Source organism: Cornus florida, unplaced genomic scaffold (genome assembly GCF_030987335.1).
Source record: "Cornus florida cultivar Cherokee Brave unplaced genomic scaffold, ASM3098733v1 CherokeeBrave_3.0.0_Hap2_Chr10, whole genome shotgun sequence".
NCBI lineage: Eukaryota > Viridiplantae > Streptophyta > Magnoliopsida > Cornales > Cornaceae > Cornus > Cornus florida.
Window position 1 is genome coordinate 71,630,094 of NW_026775580.1, and position 18,192 is coordinate 71,648,285.

The window sequence follows — 18,192 nt, forward strand, 5'->3', positions numbered from 1 at the left end:
CAAACCACAAACCATTCAAATGCTTCCTAACTATCATGGACTTCCAAGTGAAGAACCTTACAAGCATTTAGATGAGTTTCTTGAAGTATGTTCCACCGTGAGATACATAGACATGCCGGAAGAGGTCTTATGGCTTAAACTTTTTCCATTCACCCTTAAAGACATGGCAAAATACTGGTTTAACAATCTTAGGCCTTTTTCAATAACTTCTTGGGCAGAAATGCAACAAGAATTCTTGAAAAAGTACTATCCGGTTTCTAAGACCAATGCCATGAGAACCTCAATTCGAGAGTTTTCACACGGGGATGGGGAAACGTTCCATGAGGCATGGGAAAGATTCAATGAATCGCTTAGGAAGTGTCCACATCATGACATGCCCAAATGGCAATTAGTTGATTTATGCACCAGTTTTGTCTACCCCACAGAGCAGGATAGAGTATCTGGTCTACACGGATATTTCGTTGCAAGGTCTTGGATGTGTTTTGATGCAGGAGGAGCGACCAATTTCGTATGGATCACGGAAGCTTAAGCCTCACGAGCTTAATTATCCAACGCATGATTTGGAGTTGGCAGCTGTGGTCTTTAACCAACAGATTTGGAGGCATTATCTGCTGGGTGAGTCCTTCAGATTATTCAGCGATCATAAGAGTCTGCAGTACTTGTTCACTCAGTGGGAGTTGAATATGAGACAGCACAGGTGGTTAGAGTTTGTGAAAGACTATCACTTTTCTATACAGTACCATCCAGGGAAAGTGAATGTGGTGGCGGATACACTCAGTCGCCGACCTGTTGGTAGTCTTTCCGTTCTATTCACTACTGAGTGGAATGCATTGAAGAAGGTTAATGAGTTCTCAGATGCTTTCATGGCTTGTATGGTAGTTACACCTTCTATCATTCACAAGGTTTTGAAGGCACAACTCACAGATCAGCAGTGCATTGACAAGGTTGCAAAGATAGTTTTCGGAGAGGTTCCATTCTACTATGTTGGGGCAGACGGGGGTTTGAGGTACAAGGGACGGTTAGTGGTACCTTCTACTAATGATTTAAGGAAGGATGTGATGACTGAGACTCACCACTCTGAGTTTTCAGTTCGTCCAGGAGGCGACAAAATGTATCAGGATATGAAGCGACAGTTTTGGTGGGCAGGTATGAAGAGGGATATTGCTCTTTTTGTCTCACGATGTAGTACTTGTCAGATGGTCAAAATTGATCATCAGAGGCCGCTAGGAGCTCTGTAGCCATTGCCGATACCGGAGTGGAAATGAGAGAGCATTTCTATGGATTTTGTAGAGGGATTGCCAAACTCTTTCAAGGATCACAACTCTATTTGGGTTATCGTGGACAGACTGACGAAATCACCTCACTTCTTGCCTATTCGCACTGACTTCACTTCGGAGCAGTTGGCAAGACTTTACATTTCAGAGATTGTAAAGTTACATGGCATTCCATTGTCTATTATATCAGACAGGGATTCGAGCTTTGTGTCTGGATTCTGGAAGAGTTTTCAGCAGGCCTTGGGTACAGAGTTGCTCCTTTGTACTGCTTATCATCCTCAGACTAATGGACAGACTGAGCGGGTGAATCAGATTATGGAGGATATGCTTCGGTTGTGTGTTCTTGATTTCAAAGGCCACTGGGAGGATTATTTGCCACTTGTGGAGTTTGCTTATAACAATAGTTTTCAGAAAACTATTGGAATGGCACCATTTGAGGTGTTATACGGCCAACCATGTCGATCGCCTGTTTGTTAGATGGAGGTTGGCGAGAGCAGATTCTTGGGTCCTGAGTTCATCAAGGATACTTCTGAGAAGATAGCTCTTATTAGGGATCGCATGCGTACTGCCCAGAGTAGGCAGAAGAGCTATGTGGATCGTCGCACACGTGCTTTGGAGTTTTGGGTTAGGGATCAGGTTCTTCTCAAAGTCTCTCCTATGAAAGGGGTAATGCGTTTTGGGAAGAAAGGGAAGTTGTCTCCGCGATTTGTCGGTCCATTCATGATTACGGATCGCGTTGGAGCTGTCGCTTATCAGTTGGCACTTCCGGATAATTTGGACCGCGTACACAACTTATTTCATGTTTCCATATTGCAGAAATTTCTGTGAGATGAGGATCAGTATCAGCATATAGATGTTGAGGAGATTGAGTTACAGCTGGATGTAACTTATTTGGAGCCACCGTGTCAGATTGTCGACCGTCGGGATCAAATCCTTCGTAACAAGATTATCCCTTTAGTTCGTGTCCAGTGGAGTCATCACAATGAGGTTGAGTCTACTTGGGAACGGGAGGACGTCATTTGCTCGCACTTTCCTGAAATTTTGGAAGAAGGTAAGAGCAAATTCCGAGGACGGAATTCCTTTTGTTAAGGGGGAAAAATGTAATACCCCTAATTTCAAAAGGATAGTCCTGGTATATAATTTATTGTTTAAAATTGCTTTTGATTGTTTCTTTGGTTTGATTTAATTGTTTAATTGTTTTAGTTACTTACTTGTTTTAATTTCATTTATTTAATTTTATTTAATTGTTGTAATTGAAATTAATTATTTAGTTGGTTTGCTTTAGTTGTTTTAAATTGACTTAACTTAATTTACTTAACTTAAATGGTTTAATGAGTTTACCTTTATTTTTTAAAGTGAATTGTTTTATTTACAGTTAATTTTGTTTTCCACGTGACTGTATGGAAGGTGGCACATAGAGTTATATTAGGTTTAAGTTATATTAGGTTTAAGCTCAGCCGACATTGTATTTTAACCTAGATTGTTCTATGGGCCGAGTTATGCATGGATTAGGGTTAATGTCTAAGCCTATGAAAACATACGCTTACTGGGGTTTAGGGTTTTAGAAATATATAAGTTTACGTCTGTAGCATAAGGGACTGCTAAGAAACAGAGAGTGGGCAAGGGGGCATAGCAAAGCAGAGCAAGGGAAAACTCAGAGACGTGGAATTTGTGTTTCAACTCTGAAAAGGCAAGTTTCTGTTCTTCTCTTTCCCAGGAATTTGTGTTCTGTGCATGCTTATTATACTCTAGGAATTAAAGTAAGACTTAATTACATCATTTATACATGTTGAAATAGTTTCTAACATCATTAAGTTTAATCTGTTTATCAGTAATTTACAAGTTCTGTTTAAAAACTGATTGTCGTTACATTACAAACTGATGTTTAATTAAATTCTTGTTTATATAAATCTGTCATGTGATTACTCTTGGATGTGGATGGGATCTTAAAACCTGAAATAAAACTAAGTTCAATGACTGGAAACCACCGGAGTCGGAGAAGACAACAGAAGAAGAACACAGACGTATAATTGAAGTGGAGAAGGCTCTACTTAAAGTGGAAAAGGCTCTTCTTGAAGTGGAGAAGGCCCTTCTTGAAGTGGAGAAGGCTCTTCTTGAAGTGGAGAAGGCTCTACTTGAAGTGGAGAAGGCTCTACTTAAAGTGGAGAAGGCTCTTCTTGAAGTGGAGAAGGCTCTACTTGAGTGGAGAAGGCTCTACTTATTTGGAGAAGGCTCTCTAAAACACAGAGCCTTCTCTTTCTCTTAAATATCACGTATACTGAGTTTTAAATGGTCTGGTTGGTTAAATCTGAGTTCCTGAAACTATTTAAAGGCTATTGAATGATGTAATATGCTGCTTAAGACTTATAAAATAATGGAGAAGCAAGCTTATATTCTAGAATAAATGATAGAATTAACATAAGTTTAAACAAGGGCTGTATGTGAAAGATTAAACAACTGATTTGAAGTGCAGACTGTTTTAGAAATCTGATGCCTGTACACGACCCTAAGTTTTAAATTATGTTGTGTAGCTAAGGTTTAAGCATTCTGTTATTGAATTATAGGTATGCTTGGTTAGAATTAACGGACAATTAAATCTGTTCTATATCTCTGTTAGGACACTATTTGGAGGAGATTTGATGTTTTTGCATGGTCTTAAGTTTTGGATTATGTTTTACAACTGTGTTTTAAGCATGTTTTCATTCAATAATGTGTATGCTTAGTTGGATTAAACTGATGCTTAAATCTGTACATAAAGTGCACCAGTCAGGGTACTGTTTGGATAAGCAAAATTGCATAAACCTGTTTTATCAATTTATAGACTGAAACTTGGATTCTGAATTTTCAGTGGAGACATGGTTTAGTGACAAACATGTTAAACTATACTTATGATTGTTTTAGAATGCGTTGATAGTTAATTCTACTATTTCTATCAACTAAGTTAACTGGAGGATAGTATGCACCGGTATGGGACAGTGGCGTACTAGGTATGGATTGGTTCAGACACTAAGCCTACCTAATTTGGAATGGGGTTTGGATTAGTACTAAAAGTTAAGTCTAACTTCTGTTAGTGTCAGGTCAGTAAGTAACTGAATGACATAATTGCATTTCTGGGATGAATTGTTATACAGATATCGAGCCACTATATCAGATGGATGATATTCTGTAGTAGGAGGACACGGACTTTATATATTTATGTTATGATGCCATGGTATGAGCTTGAGTCTTATGACCATGGTTAGGGTGCATATCGCCTAGGATGGATAGCTGGGCAGAGGTGTTGTTCCCTGGTAGGTCTAGGTACACATGACCACGTAATGTGTGATTTGCATGGTGTCTCTACTTAGGCTGAGACAAACCTATTGGACTAATGAGCGTCCTATAGTGTGTATTATATACATATATGGACTACTCTAGATATTTTTGAGTCTATCTAAAATGTATCTGCGTATCAGATTCCTGTTTGGATCATAGTAGATCAGCACTTGTATGTGGGCCTGACCCACTCTTTTATTTTTCAGGTACTCGTCAGTTCCAGGGTTAGAGCTTAGTCGTGCAGAGCAGATACAGACTTCTATTCCACCGACTACGTAGGACTGCTTACTTATCAGCTTTGGTTTTTTTTATTTCAGTTGTTTCATTTACAGTGGGGATTTTTAGTAAGGGGTCCACTAGATGGATTCCCGAGTTGTTAATTAATTGGAGGTTTTGGATTAATGGATTTTAATGATTATACTTTGAGGATTTTTCAATTAGAGTTCTTTCCATCCATTTATTATTTATTTCTTATTATTTTAATTTGTATTCTGTGTTCGTTTTAACATATTAATTGTTTAATATCCTTCGGGTTTGGGCCGAGCCTGATCAACCCGTGTCCCGGATCCGAGGGGTATCACAGTTCAAGTGTTTTACATTCTACTTATTGTCCCCATGGACATGTGTAAAGTGAGCATCATGAATAAGTCAATGCAGCTTTTGTTAATCAAGGGAACAATTCTTATGGCAATCACTATAATTCTAGTTGGAGGAATCACCCGAATTTCTGTTGGAGAAACCGAGGGGAAGGCTCAAACCCTTCCCAAGGTGGTTTCCAAGGGAAGTATGGTCCACCTCCGATGCAAAGCCAAGGTTCCCAAGGTTTTAGATCATCATTTCAATCATAAAGAAATCAATTTGCTAATTCTCATTTTCCTAAACAACCATCATATTCTCAAGGAAATTCTAGGAGTCCCGCTTTTGAGGAGAAAGTTTTGACCGCTCTAGGCACTCTAGAGGCGAACACTCAATTGCTTCATTGTCATTCTCAATCCATTGCTAAGCTAAAAACCCAAGTAGGGCAAATAGCTAGTACTTTAAATGCTAGAGAGAAAGGGAAAATGCCTTTGAATGCCCTACCAAAGCAATAATGTGTTGTGGAGACTCATTCCTCATCGGAAAGTCCCATAATAGAGCACGTCAATACGGTGAAAACCTTGAGAAGTGGGAAGATTGTGGACAACCAAGTGGGTATGTCCAATGAAGAGAGTGAACCGGTGCAACCCAAAGTTGACACCCATCTTGTTTCACATCTTATTCCTCCTTCATTGCATATGCATGATCTTTCAAATGAGAATGTGTTGAAAAGTGATCTTAAAGAGAAAAATTTGAAAAATGATTTCAAAACTTCTTGTGTTGAAGAGATTTCAAGGAAAAATTCTGAAAATTTTTTTGAGCTAAGAGCTCAATTTCCGGATGCCTTAAAAGGATCCATTTCAATTGACAAGCAAAAGGCCAAAACAAATGAAATTATAGATGTGTTCAGGCAAATGAAAGTCAATCTTCCACTTTTGGATGCAATCAAGCAAATTCCAGCTTATGCCAAGTTTTTAAAAGATCTTTGCACCCAAAAGAGGAAGAACAAAAGCCAAGCACCTAGAAAAGTGATCTTGACCGAGCAAGTGAGCTCTATTTTGTAACATAACACTTTTCTAAAGTTCAAAGACCCTGGTTCACCTACTACTTCATGCATCATTGGTGACCATGTCATTAATTGGGCTCTCTTAGACTTAGGAGCAAGTGTTAACCTTCTTCCATACTCGGTATATGTCAAATTAGGCTTAGGAGACTTGAAATCGACGTCGGTGGTTTTGCAATTTACCGACCGATCCATCAAAAAGCCTAGGGGTATCATTGAGGACATATTGATTAAGATTGATAAATTTTTCTTCCCTGTTGATTTCGTTGTTATTGACACGGAACCTGTCCCGAATCCTAAGAGCCAAATTCCCGTTATTCTTGGCCATCCTTTCTTGGCAACTACGAATGCCAACATTAATTGTTAGACGGGGATAATGAAGATCTCATTTGGCCACATAAAGGTGAACTTGAATATCTTCAATCCGACCCCCAATTCATTTGACAAACATGAGGAAGTGAATGTTGTAGAGAAATATCATAACCATAAATGTGAAGGAATAGAGTCTTTGTGTGAAACCAAAATTCCAAAAAGTTCATCTTCAACCCTGAATTCCAAGAAAGTTGTTTCAAAATATTGTTTTGAAAGGGCATGGAAGCCCAAAGATCATTTTGACCAAGGACCAAAAATTTCTTTTGAGCCTAATCCAACAAGTTCTCTAGGGAACCATTTGTTGGGTGGAGTTCAAAGTACTTATCACCCCATCAAGGAGGGGATGTACTACAAGATGTTTGATCCGGGCCAAAAGAGCCCAACGTCTTGCTAGAGACGTTAAAGACTACTACATTTCGTAGGGTGTCACAACCTTATTCCTCCCTCATTTCTATTTTAAATTTCATTTCTTGTGAAGTTTAGATATTTACTTTAGGTTCATATACATTGCTAGGAACTGTGATTAGGATTGCATGCACTTTCATGTTGAAAATGGACATTTTGTATCAGTTTGATCGATCTCCAAAGAGGTTCGATCGATCGAACTCCATACCTGGATCCAACCTATATCCAATCACCTCTCTGTCCAATCGTTCGAAGAAAACCTGCATATTTCAGCTCTCTGTCCCATCGTTCGAACTTGTTCCTAGATCGATATTTAGTTCTTCGATTGATCCAACTTCATCTTAGATCGATCTGTAGTCTCAACACTTAGAAAAATTTTGAACCTGCATCCACCCTCTGCAAAAGGCCTCTCTGTCCCATCGATCGAACATGTCTGCAGGTTTTGCATGTTCAATCAATCGAACCCTATCTCGAATCTCTCTCCCTCATCTCGGATCTCAGATTCCATCTCCCTTCATCTCATCTCTCGATTTTGGGTAAGATTCGAGTTATCCCTCTGTTGATTCAAGTTTTATCTTCATGAATCCATACTTTCCATGTTAGATTTACGATGTCATGATGATGATTATTACCATATATGAAGCTTTGAACCTTTGTGTATATGTGTATATATATGTATATATATCGTTTTATATTTTTTGATTTTAATTTTGATTTTGGGGGTCACGGGCCAAGGAAAGTGACTCAGATTGTTAATTTGTTGTGTAGAGAGGCCCACAAGCTTGTTTGTGAGGCCCCCGTGCCATCCACGCCATAGATCTGTGACTTTTTGAATTTCACTTCACAGTTCGATCGATCGAACTTTTTATTAGATCGATCTGTAACAGATCGATCTCACTTATTCGAACTTTTTATTAGATCGATCTGTAACAGATCGATCTCACTTATTCAAGATCGATCGAACTTACATCGATCTCACATTTTTGTGATCGATCGAACTTCACAGATTTGCTTCACACACTTTATACACCATCTCTTGTGTTTCATTGCTATCTCATACATGCCCAATGCTTGTGTTTTCCACATTGGATGCATTCCATACTTATACTATCTAGCATGCTTCACATCATGTCATTTATTCTTTGTCACTTGCATAGATTCAAGTTCCTTATCTGTTTTGTCTATCTTATTTGACATACATGATTTTATAAACTGTGCTTTAATTCTTTATACCGGCACTGACTTCCTTTTTGAGTTTTCCTTTTATTTTACAGGCCATGGCTAGGGTCAAGACTATTGCTCGTGGACATTATCATCGCCGAGTTAGGGGAAGATTAGACGACCAGGCAGGTCTATCTCACGTCCAGGACCCCATTCCCAAGCCAGAGCCAGAGCAGATACAGGACCAGCCAGAGGCAAATATACCTCAGTCCCCATCCGCTGACTCCAGACTACAATCTTCGGCTGAGGCATCTTCTTCACTGGCTGATGCTGAAGCTGAGCACATACCATTCCCATCACCACCACCAGCTCAGCCAGCCCAGGACTTAGACTGGCCATTACCGAGATACTCACTCCTTCAGGTGGCGTATGAGTCGGTCTTCGATATAGACTTCTTTTCCCGGTCTGTTCTTACCTGAGCCAGAGTAGATACAGGACCAGCCAGAAGCAGATACACCTCAGTCCCCATCCGCTGACTCCAGACTACAGTCTTCGACTGAGGCATCTTCTTCACAAGCTGAGGCTGAGCACATACCATCTCCATCACCACCACCAGCTCAGCCAGCCCAGGACTTAAACCTGCCATTGCCGAGATACTCACGCCTTTAGGTGACGCATGAGTCGGTCTTCGATATAGACTTCTTCTCCAGGTCTGTTCTTACCAGAGCAGCATATGATGACATAGACCGGAGGGGCATTTCAGCCATATTAGCCGCTCTTACTTATCCAGTGTACCCAAGGTTGGTCCGGATGTTCTTCCAGAACCTCCGACCTATCCCGAGTAACCTGGCGAAGCTGCGGACTACCATTAATGGCTACCCCATCAATATTACTATGGACACTCTATCCAGATCATGCCGATGTCCACACGTCTGCCCTTCCGATCTCCAGACTACATATCCTAATCTGTGGAGGCCTTTTTATGCAGACATGGCCGTGGCACTCACAGGTTACTATGCAGGTGGTAAGACTTTTGCCACTCGGACTTATCTGCCAGACGACCTTTGGTTCTTTGATTCAGTGCTATTTCGAAATGTTTTCATGGCCGGCCACAAGATACAAAGGCCCAGCGACTATATCACAGCTCTATATGCCTTCTATATAGGGCATTGGCTATCCATTCCTGCGCTCATCTGGAGCGTTATAATGAAGCTATATGTTGATCACATCAATAAGGCCAAGCCCAAACGGGCTAAGTATCTCCCATTTGGCCATCTCATCACACAGATTCTGAAAGACCAGCGCTATCCTTTCAAGCCACGGGAGCCTACTGAGTCTGGGGCCTGTTCGTTCAAGAAGAATGATTGGGATAAGAGCTACAAGGCTCCTATCAAAAGTCTACAGGAGGATGCTGTAGAGGCAGTTGAGGAGCTTGAGAGAGAGGAAATGGAGCAGGCAGCAGCAGCAAAGTAGGCGGTGGATGATGTACCAGTCGATCCGGCTTCCATGCATATGGACATTGATTTGGAGCAGCCCGTAGAGGACCTAGAACATCACTCTCCGATTGGGTCGCCCATTCATGATGAGGAGCAGGCTCAGGATCATCATTCTCCCGCTCCAGCAGCACTTGAGGCTCCAGTTCAGATACCCAGCTTCGGAGAGCATCTTCAGACTCTGGAGGATGGCATGGTTTCCATCCGAGCTGATATTGCTTCACTCCGTACAGATGTCATAGCCGCATTGCAAGATCTATCTAGAGACATTCGCAGAACACGCCCTGCCCATCCTACCTCCCCCACTTGATATTTCCATATCTTCTTCTCCTATTATATATCTGTGATATCTACCATATTTTTGCTACTGTTATATACTTGCGGCCAGTCTGTTGGCCTAGACACTGGATGTACTGTACTATACTTTATTTCACTTTTATGCATACTTTGTTTTTGGATGTCATATATGTGTATTGATATATCTATTTGTAATTGACACCATCAGGTGCATCCCAGTGACTTCAGTGAGAGAGAGTACTGCCCGAATTTTTCAGGACCACCCTTTTTCCTCTCTCCTTACTTTAATTTCTTATCCCATTTACTCTTGCATGTCCATTGTGCATCTGTTATTATCCCCTTTGTTGTCTAATGAACTTTTATCCAGTGCCATCTTTTCAGGACCACAGTTAATCCCAAGTTTGGGGAGGCTATCCCACCTACTTTGGATACTTGTGTCCCGGCCATTCTTTACATAGCTGCACTGGTATACTCTTTCCTTTGTTCTCTTTGCACATTGAGGACATTGTGCCATTTAAGTTTGGGGGGGAATGGGTGTTGTTGCAGTATTTGCTTTTAATTCAAAATTCTGAGCATAACTTGTGTATTTAAGGAATTTTCTATGATTGGTCCATAACTAGTTATGATTTTGATCTTTTGAGGACTATATTGCTTAAAATTTAAAAATTACTTGACTTGAGAGTCCAATACTCCTTGTATGCTTTGTGAATGCCATTTAGGAGTAAATTTTTTGAAAGATTGATATCATGCTTGCACATGTGGTCCATATCATCCTGATTTTATGATTGTTTTGAGATTCACTCTATGATTCTACACTAGCACAGGCGCACACTAGCATTCATTTGTGGGATACATGCTTTATTGATTATTGAATTGGTTATATCTCAATTGGGCTAGTAGTGCATTGAAAGCTTTCATTCTTGATAAAGGTGGATAACAACCCCTTTCACTAAGTAGCCGGGATTCTAGTCTCATCAAGCACTGAACTTCTCGTGCCGAAAGGTGGAGGGCTTAAACTCTAGGTTAATAAACTGAACTTTAAAAAAAAAAAAAAAAAAAAAAAAAAAAAAAAAAAAAAAAGTAATAAAAAAGTGAGGACTTCTCCCAAAAGATGAGAAGTAAGAAATGATTAGATGGAGGTTATCTTGATTTGTAGCCTAATTGATTTGAGCTTGTAAGTCCTTAGGGGTGTTTGAACACCGAGTGCCCTAAAGTCATCTGGTTTGGGAGTCATTGACCTAACGCTCAACCCATGGATCGCTAGAAAACTTAATAGATCAACACATTGCACTATGCTTCCATCTTTGATTCTTAGGGATAGATAAAAAATAATAATAATAAAATAAAATAAAATAAAATAATATTAATAAGTGAAAAGAATAAGCGCACCTATAACAATAAAGCTTTAATAAAAGGTCCACTCTTTGTTTTGATGATCAGTACTAGATTTGTGTGCTAGTTTGAGGGTAAGGATGTGATCATTTTTTTAGTTGGCTTAGATAGCAACATATTTGATGCCGGTCCACTCAAAAAGAATTCTAGTGTTGTTTTAATTTGCATGATCATTTTCTTGATGTGTTGAGGACCATACTTGCTTGCGTGATGTTGAGATTTTGGGAGATTGCTTGGAAAGGGTTGAAAAATTGCATACTTGAGGTAGTTTTCTCCCAATGCTTGTTTGCAATATTGGTACCTCTTTTGTAAGAATGAGCTTAATGTTTGTGGGTATCATTTTTGAAAACCCTCACGAGACTTCACTCGTCCACTAGGGGTAACCTAAGGGTTTAAAAGGCTTATTGCATATGCTAAATGTAATCGTGTTCCCTACGAAAGTGGCGTTATCCATTTATTGCTTTCTAGTTATAGTTGTTTAGTTGTTCATTTCATTCCTTTTCTTAGTAGTTCATTGCTAGGGACTAGCAATATTTAAGTTTGGGGGTGTGATGAGCGCTGAAAAGTGAGCATTTAAACCCCTTAAGTTTAGGTATTCTAGAACCTTTATCTATCTTTCTTTCCCATTTTAGACTGTTTTTGTATTATTTCCATTTTCAGGTACTTATCTCCAAAATAAGCTAACTCAGCTAAATAAGAGCATAATTGAAGCAATTTTGGGATGAATCAAAGAAATGAGCAAAGTGGGAGCAAAAGGAAGCAAGTGATGGAAATTCAGCAAGTTCGATCGATCTCAGGAAATATTTGATCGATCGAAAATTCATCAATCTAGACATTTTAAGATGGATCCAAGCTCTTTTGTCCTTATCCAAAGATCCCATAAAATTTGATCGATCCAATTTTCTTCAGATCGATCGAAAAGATTCCATCTTATCCAGTTGTACCACCCTACCTACCACTTTTGTCTCATTCCCAAAAATATCTCAGATTTCTCTTTATCCAAAAAAGCACCGCCATAGAGGATTGATCCAGCTTAAGTTCGATAGATCTCAGCCATGTTCGATCAATCTCACCACAAGTTCGATCGATCGAACTTCCCCAAGTGCAAGAAAATTCAATTTCCAGCTCATTAAAAGTAGTCCATATTTTATCATTGGGGGGAATATTGGTGTACGAGCCCAGGTCATTGGGGGTGACATTTAACCTACCTATATAAGGAATATGAGCCATTCTTGATACATAGGAATATACATACTTAGAGAGACTTGGTGACATAATTGATATCATATTCTTAGTGAGGAAGAAAAGAAGAGAGAAGGCTAGAGACACAAGCTTAGAGTTTTTCCATCAACCAAGAAGAGGAGCAATCTCTGCCATGGAGTTAGCCCTTGAGGGTTGAAGGACACCATCCATGAGTGGCTAGAGATCCTCTTGGGGCTAGAGTTAGCCCTAAGCATGCTTTCTACATCTTGATTTATGTATTTTTGAGGGGATTTGTATTGTGATATATGTTTTGACATTTTTATATACATAGATCTTGTTTATTCAATGATTTGTGTGGTTTAATGCTTCCAATTGATCATTTCATTCTATCCATATGTCTATGTATGCTAGAATAGATGTTCATGTGTTTATCTCTATTTCTTGTGTTATTGATGCATGTCTATGTGTGTTGATGCTATAGAGTTAGAGATTAACAAGACATAGTGCTTAATAGAATGCTCTTGTGGTTTATTTGATGGTTCATACTCATTTCTTGAAGTTTAATTAGTTTAATTGCATGTCATTAGCTTAATTGTAGTGTAGTTGTAGTTTAGATGTTAAATGGGAAGACAATTCATACTTGTTGTTTGATGTTCCATACTTATGAAAACAAGTGGCATATGTCTCTAACCTTGTGATGTGTTTGGATTATTAGCTTAAAGAAAGGATTAATGGCTTAGTTTGATATATTGTGCTATCCACCATGTTGCTTAAACAATATATACTTAATTGGTCATCCATGCTTGTTGAAACAACCACACACACACACTATTGTTGCAATACATGTTTTCACCCTCATTAATCATTCATTAAGGGTGTAGAAAAGCTATGCTTAGTGGTGATCTCTAAATCCTAAGATCTTTCTCTCTTATTTTCTCTCAATTACATTTAATTGTTTACTTTAGTTTAAATTACATCTTAGCATAATTCAATCACCAACCAATCTTTTGATCACTCGACCTACTAACCCTAATCTCGATTCCATAACCTAATACGACCCACCAATCCCTTGGGACGATCCCTACTCGCCCTAACTATATTTTTAGTGAAAGGTAATAGTGGCAAATTATAAATGTAAAACTTGGCCACACCCATCTTAATCCAACATCTCTTTTGCGAACTTTTTAGTGAACCACGGCTTAAACCACCACACTTCATCATCATCAATCAAGACAAAGTGTGATACCCCTCGGATCCGAGACACGGGTTGATCAGGCCCAGGCCCAAACCCGAGGGAAATATCAAACAATCAATATGTAACCGAACACAGAATACAAAGTGAAATAAGAAATGAAGGAATGCTAATTTAAAATCCTCAAAATATAATTATTAAAATCCGATACTCTAAAACTCTATAAGTTTAACAACTCGGGAATCCATCCAGTGGACCCCTTATTAAAAATCCCAATAGAAACTAAAACATTAGAAATAGAAACTAAAGCTAAACATAGAAAGGATTCCAACGTAGTCGGAGGAATAAATGTCTGTATCTGCACTGCACGTCCAAGCTCTAACCCTGGAACTGACGAACACCTGAAAAATAAGAGAGTGGGTCAGGCCCACATGCAAGTCCTATTCTACTACAATCCATACAGTAATCCGATACGCGATACATCCTAGATAGCCCAACAATATCTAGAGTAGTCCATATGTATATATAGTACACACTATAGGACGCTCGCTAGTCCAATAGGTCTATCTCAGCCTGAGTAGAGATACCATGCAAATCGCACATAATGTGGTCATGTGTACCTTGCCCTACTAGGGAACAACACCTATGTTCAGTTATCCATCCTAGGCGATATATGTACCCTAACCATGGTCCTGAGACTCAAACTCATACCATAGCACCATATAATAAATATATAAAGTCCGTACTCCTCCTAATACAAAATACCATCCATCTGTGTAGTGGTCTGATATATGTATAATCATCCGTCCTGAAACCACATTAAGTCATTCAACTACTTTGTTGACATGACACAAGTAGGTGATGAACTTAACCTATATGGTTAATCCGTACCTTAATCCAAATTAGGTAGAACTTAGTGTTTGAACTCAATCATACCTAGTATGTCACCGTCCCATACCGGTATATACCATCCTCTAGTTAACAAAGTTGACAAAACAGTAATAGATACTTAACAACCATACTCCAGAATTAGCATAAATATAGTCTAACATGTGTATGACAAATTATGCATCCAATATAAGATTTAGAAATCCTATTCTAGTCTTTCAAATTTACAAAGTAAGACTACACATTTAACACCTCCAAACAATCCCATAACTGCTGCATTTAAACAATAGATTTAAACATCAATTAATTCCATCCAAGCATATTTATTTTTCCAGATGAATAACTATATGCTTATAACTATATGCTTATAACAATTTTAAATCATGCGCAAGAAATCAAATTGCTTTAGAAAAATAATAAGCAGTTTCAATGTATAATCCAACTTCCCACATACAGGTTTATTGTTTAACCTTATATTACTTCCTGCTTCAACATATTAACATCCACATGCTTCCCAAGAGTATTTACAAGTCTGTAACAGGTAATATTCTTCATTCATAGCAACTAGAAGCATTTAGAACCAACCCCAACTGTCCAAACCAAACCCAGAACACGAAAAACCAAAGAAAAGAGGGTTGAGCCGCCTCCCAAACTAAAGGAACCGGCTCTCCCCTTGGTGGAGCTGCCTCCACCTCATGTGGAGCCGGCTCTACCCCTTGTAGAGCCAGCTCTACAAGCCCTAAAGCCGGCTCCCTCTTTTGGTGAGTCGGCTCTCCTCCTTTGAGAGCCGTATCCCCTAACCTGTTCGTCTTCTTCGCCTCCGGCGAAGTTCAGGGTCACTGTATAGTTTTTATAATTTATTCCAAGGTTCAATTGATGTCCTAGAATTAATTATAAGTATGCATCCAATCCCAAATACACCAAGGTTAAGCAAGATTAAAAACCAATGCAAACAGATTCTTAAGTAAGAACAACTTTCAACATAAAAACAGAGTTATGCAATGATTTAAAAGTTGATTCAAACATGCTTACAAGATTAATATTAAGTTTAATTTAATCTGTTTTAATGCTTGATTAATCCCTGGAGTCTAACTAGGCATGCACAGAACACGAATTAAAGGGAAGGAATAGAATAGAGACTTGCCTTGAGTTTCAGTTTTGAAACTCTAAACCACAGTCTCTGAAGCTTCCATCCACGTCCGAGACTCCTGTTCTACACCTCCGGTGCTCTTGGTTCAACCCAAAATCACTTCATCCAATTATTCTTGAACCTCTCTGGAAATCTCTTAAAGTTCTCTGGAAATCTCTCAAAGTTCTCTCCGTCTCACCGTAGTGAATAGGGTTTTGTTTGTAAACCTAAACCAACGTATAATACTGTATTTATAGGCTTTAGCACAACCCTAATTCTAATACAAACCCAACCCTAAGTTGGTTAAAACCCTCATATGATTAACTAAAATAAAACCCTACATCTAATATACAATAGCAACCAAAACACGGACAACAGTTAATTTAAAAAAACAATTTATTTAAATAGCCACATAAGCACATACTTAAACCAATCACAAATTAACTAAACAAAATGCCAGTTAAATAAAAACAAATAAAAAACAAATAAATAAAACACACAATTCAATGAAAAATAAACAATTAAACAATTAAACAAATAATTTAGTAAAAACGCACTTAAATAACTAAATTAAATGCCAGGACTATCCTTTTTAAAATTAGGGGTATTACACAAAGTGTCTCTTAGCTCTCAATTTTTTAATAGGTTTCCTTCCCACAGTTTTCTTTCTTAACTTTCCGTGATACAAAGTTGTTAACAGGTAAAATAGAATGTATCAAGACAAGTAGATACAATATGACTGTGAGGTTTACCTGAGTAGCAGCTACAGGAGGTATGCTCTGAATAGGAATGTAGGGATCAAGTGGGGTTGTTTCTGAATTAGTTGGGTTTATTCCTTCTGGTACAAAAGGTGGAACGCCTGTAGTTTAAAACAACAATAAATCTATACTAAAGAGTAGATATGTTTATTGATGAAATACAATGAAGACCACAACTTACTTTGCCGAGAACGTGATCTAGTCCTACCTGCTGGAGCTAAAGTTGGGGCATGACTTGTTGATTTAATAGGTTTGTTCTCTGGCGTAGGAGTTGTGGTAAGAACAATAGGTGTAATGGGCTCTTCCCTTGAAAAGAGAGAGATATGAGCTTGTAGGATCCAAAAAAGGTATTGACAAGCTGCATGGCCTCTTTTGACCGAGTAAAACTGATATATGCGGACCACCACTCTTCAATGGTTGGGTCAGTGTATGGTTCTTCCAGAAATTCTTTGTACTAAAAGTTGCACAGGAATTGCTAAAACTTGTTGGTGACATCCCGGATTTGATCACCGTTTGATAGTTTCACTCTCTTATGATAATTTTTGTTATAGGAAAAATGAGGTGGCACTGAAATTAATTGAGTTAATCCAAATTGTCTAGCCAGTTGTGCAGAGTTATAAAACTCCACACTAGTTTGGCTTTTTGCGAGATGAGGTGCAACAATATTACAAGAAATATCCCTTGCAATTAAGAAATGGCCCCAAGAAGTCTTATATAGTTCAATCTGATCTACCGAGGAATCGACGGAGGGAGGAAACAACCACGAAGGGGCTAACTGACAGTTAGCAAAGGGAAGGAATTGAGAGCGAGTTCGAAAAGTACATTAGTGGTAAAAAAATTGAAAATAATCAAGGAATGACTGCTCTTTAGGTTTAGCTCTGGCATAACCAAAAGAAATTAAAGGATCGTTTGCTGAGAGATGAATTTTGGGAGATAGCTCAGGAAAGTAAGCATGCAACCAAAACTAATAGAGCCAAAATGGTCCTCCAGACCGAGAAAAGTTTGAAATAGTAAAAACGGCCCATGAGATTGAACATGATGTTTAGGGCCGTCTTGCTCAGGAAAGTTAAAGTTTGTTTCCGAGTCCTCGAGAAGGTAATTGATATCATCCCCTCCAGGTTTTAAACCAGTCAGAAAATAAACATCCCTAAGGGTAGGGGCCATCATCCCACAGCGCAGATGTAATGAATTGGTGGTGGGTGACCAGAAGTATAATGATGCAAAAAATGGAGCTCTATCAAGAGTCAGAGGAATCTTACTAATTTGGATAATATCGAATATACCCATTATTTTCCATAGATCTCCTTTGGCAGCTGTTACCCGGTCCACCCAATCATTCCATTAGAGCATGGGATGATGCCAATCCATGATTGACAGCGACGGCCTTTCACCTTCAGCAGTTTGAGCAGTTTGGTACATAGGTTTGAGAAATAGAAGTTGGGCCTCCCCTTGAGGATAAAAGGGGGATAATGATGGAGGAAATAAATTAATAAATGTTAGGCCAAGGCCCTTAGTATTATTCGCTAGATCGATGAGGGTTGTGTTGTTTAGTTCAGGGGATGGTAGGGTTTTGAGTGCAATCTTCGTCATTTGGGTATGAGATGTCGATTCTAGTATTGGGGTTTCCAAAGTAAGCCCGGTGTGTTGCTTTTGAGTCTTTGAAGACATATTGAA

At 38.9% G+C, this 18,192-nt stretch overlaps 1 pseudogene; it reads right to left on the bottom strand.

Moving 5' to 3' along the window:
• Positions 1 to 276: 276 nt before the first annotated feature.
• On the bottom strand, positions 277 to 375 carry LOC132280413 (small nucleolar RNA R71; annotated as a pseudogene).
• Positions 376 to 18,192: the final 17,817 nt, after the last annotated feature.